Here is a 3,886-nt window from a genome sequence, read left to right as displayed (position 1 = left end):
GCAATTTCTTTGTTTCATCGTCAATACGAAGGTCTTAGGTATACTGTAAACCTGAAGTGAAGCATCGGAATCTAAAACTAGACTCACAGGAGAGGTTCAAATCATAGAAAGTGAGAGTGGCAGTCCTCATGTACTTAAGTCGGCATTGTGCCTTTTGTATTAAATTCGGATGCAATTTCCGTGTTTGATCATCAATAAGAAGGTCCAAGGTATACAGTAAACCTGAAGTGAAGCATCGGAATCTAAAACTCAACTCACAGGAGAGGTTCAAATCATAAAAAGTTATAGTGTCAGTCCTCTTGTACTTAAGTCGGCATTGTGCCTTTGGAATTAAATTCGGATGCAATTTCTGTGTTTCATCGTCAATAAGAAGGTCCAAGGTATATAGTAAACCTGAAGTTAAGCATCCGAATCGAAAACTGGACTCACAGGAGAGGTTCAAATCATAGAAAGTTAGAGTGTCGCTCCCCTCATACTTAAGTCGACATTGTGCCTTTTGTATTGAATTCGGATGCAATTTCTGTGTTTCATCGTCAATAAGAAGGGCAAAGGGATACAGTAAACCTGAAGTGAAGCATCGGAATCTAAAACTGGACTCACAGGAGAAGTTTAAATCAAAGAAAGTTAGAGTGTCAGCCCTCTTGTACTTAAATCGTCATTGTAGCTTTTGTATTAAATTCGGATGCAATTTCTGTGTTTGATCATCAATAGGAAGGTAAAAGGTATACAGTAAACCTGAAGTGAAGCATCAGAATCTAAAACTGGACTCACAGGAGAGGTTGAAATCATAGAAGGTTAGATTGTCACTCCTCTTCTACTGAAGTCGGCATTGTGCCTTTTGTATTAAATTCGGATGCAATTTCTGTGTTTCATCGTCATATAAAACCTTCCAAGGTATACAGTAAACCTGAAGTGAAGCTTCGGAATCTAAAACAGGGCTCACAGGACAGGTTTAAATCATAGAAAGTTAGGTTGTCAGTCCTCTTGTACTTAAGTCGGCATTGTGCATTTTGTATTTAATTCGGATGCAATTTCTGTGTTTCATCGTCAATAAGAAGGACCAAGGGATACAGTAAACCTGAAGTTAAGAATCGGAATCTAAAACTGGACTCACAGGAGAGGTTCAAATCATAGAAAGTTAAAGTGTCAGTCCTCTTGTACTTAAGTCGGCATTGTGCCTTTTGTATTAAATTCGGATGCAATTTTTGTGTTTGTTCATCAATAAGAAGGTCCAAGGTATACAGTAAACCTGAAGTGAAGCATCGGAATCTATAACTCAACTCACAGGACAGGTTCAAATCATAGAAAATTAGAGTGTCAGTCCACTTGTACTTAAGTCGGAATTTTGCCATTTGTATTAAATTCGGATGGAATTTCTGTGTTTCATCGTCAATAAGAATGTCCAAGGGATACAGTAAACCTGAAGTGAAGCATCGGAATCTAAAACTGGACTCACTGGAGAGGTTCAAATCATAGAAAGTTAGAGTGCCAGTCCTAATGTACTTAAGTCGGCATTGTGCCTTTTGTATTAAATTCGGATGCAATTTCTGTGTTTCATCGTCAATAAGAAGGTCCAAGGTATACAGTAAACCTGAAGTGAACCATCGGAATCTAAAACTGGACTCACAGGAGAGGTTCAAATCATAGAAAGTTAGAGTGTCAGTCCTCTTCTACTTAAGTCGGCATTGTGCCTTTTGTATTAATTTCGGATGCAATATCTGTGTTTCATCGTCAATAAGAAGGTCCAAGGTATACAGTAAACCTGAAGTGAAGCATCGGAATATAAATGCGGACTCACAGGAGTGGTTCAAATCATAGAAAGTTAGAGTGTCAGTCCTAATGTACTTAAGTCGGCATTGTGCCTTTTGTATTAATTTCGGATGCAATTTCTGTGTTTCATCGTCAAGCAGAAGGTGCAAGGAATACAGAAATCCTGAAGGGAAGCATCAAAATCTAAAACTGGACTCACAGGAGAGGTTCAAATCATAGAAAGTTGGAGTTTTAGTCCTCTTGTACTTAAGTCTGCATTGTGCCATTTGTATTAAATTCGGATGCAATTTCTGTGTTTCATCGTCAATAAGAAGGTCTAAGGTATACAGTAAACCTGAAGTGAAGCATCGGAATATAAAACCGGACTCACAGGAGTGGTTCAAATCATAGAAAGTTATAGTGTCAGTCCTAATGTACTTAAGTCGGCATTGTGCCTTTTGTATTAAATTCGGATGCAATTTCTGTGTTTCATCGTCAATAAGAAGGTCCAAGGTATACAGTAAACCTGAAGTGAAGCATCGGAATCTAAAACTGGACCCACAGGAGAGGTTCAAATCATAGAAAGTTAGAGTGTCAGTCCTCTACTACTTAAGTCGGCATTGTCCCTTTTGTATTATTTCGGATGCAATATCTGTGTTTCATCGTCGATAAGAAGGACCAAGGTATACAGTAAACCTGAAGTGAAGCATCGGAATCTAAAACTGGACTCACAGGAGAGGTTTCAATCAAAGAAAGTTAGAGTGTCTGTCCTCTTGTACTTAAGTCGGCATTGTGCCTTTTGTATTAAATTCGGATGCATCTTCTGTGTTTCATCGTCAGTAAGAAGGTCCAAGGTATACAGTAAACCTGAAGTGAAGCATCGGAATCTTAAACTGGACTCACAGGAGAGGTTCAATTTATAGAAAGTTAGAGTGTCAGTCCTCTTGTACTTAAGTCAGCATTGTGCCTTTTGTATTAAATTCGGATGCAATTTCTGTGTTTCATCGTCAATAAGAAGGTCTTAGGTATACAGTAAACCTGAAGTGAAGCATCGGACAGTCCTCTTGTACTTAATTCGGCATTGTGCCTTTTGTATTAAATTCGGATGCAAATTCTGTGTTTCATCGTCAATAAGAAGGTCCAAGGGACACAGTAAACCTTAAGTAAACCATCGGAATTTAAAACTGGACTCACAAGAGTGGATCGAATCATGGAAAGTTAGAGTGTCACTCCTCTTCTACTTAATTCGGCATTGTGCCTTTTGTGTTAAACTCGGATGCAATTTCTGTGTTTCATCGTCAATAAGAAGGTCCAAGGTATACAGTAAACCTGAAGTGAACCATCGGAATCTAAAACTGGACTCACAGGAGAGGTTCAAATCATAGAAAGTTAGAGTGTCAGTCCTCTTCTACTTAAGTCGGCATTGTGCCTTTTGTACTAATTTCGGATGCAATATCTGTGTTTCATCGTCAATAAGAAGGTCCAAGGTATACAGTGAACCTGAAGTGATGCATCGGAATATAAAACCGGACTCACAGGAGTGGTTCAAATCATAGAAAGTTAGAGAGTCAGTCCTAATGTACTTAAGTCGGCATTGTGCCTTTTGTATTAAATTCGGATGCAATTTTTGTGTTTCATCGTCAAGCAGAAGGTGCAAGGAATACAGAAATCCTGAAGGGAAGCATCAGAATCTAAACTGGTCTCACAGGAGAGGTTCAAATCATAGAAAGTTGGAGTTTTAGTCCTCTTGTACTTAAGTCTGCATTGTGCCATTTGTATTAAATTCGGATGCAATTTCTGTTTTTCTTCGTCAGTAAGAAGGTCCAAGGTATACAGTAAACCTGAAGTGAAGCATCGGAATCTTAAACTGGACTCACAGGAGAGGTTTAATTTATAGAAAGTTAGAGTGTCAGTCCTCTTGTACTTAAGTCTGCATTGTGCCATTTGTATTAAATTCGGATGCAATTTCTGTGTTTCATCGTCAATAAGAAGGTCCAAGGTATACAGTAAACCTGAAGTGAAGCATCGGAATATAAAACCGGACTCACAGGAGTGGTTCAAATCATAGAAAGTTAGAGTGTCAGTCCTAATGTACTTAAGTCGGCATTGTGCCTTTTGTATTAAATTCGGATGCAAT

Source organism: Schistocerca americana, unplaced genomic scaffold (assembly GCF_021461395.2).
Source record: "Schistocerca americana isolate TAMUIC-IGC-003095 unplaced genomic scaffold, iqSchAmer2.1 HiC_scaffold_16, whole genome shotgun sequence".
Taxonomy (NCBI): domain Eukaryota; kingdom Metazoa; phylum Arthropoda; class Insecta; order Orthoptera; family Acrididae; genus Schistocerca; species Schistocerca americana.
The sequence above is the reverse complement of the archived record's forward strand: the minus strand, read 5'-3'. Positions refer to the sequence as shown.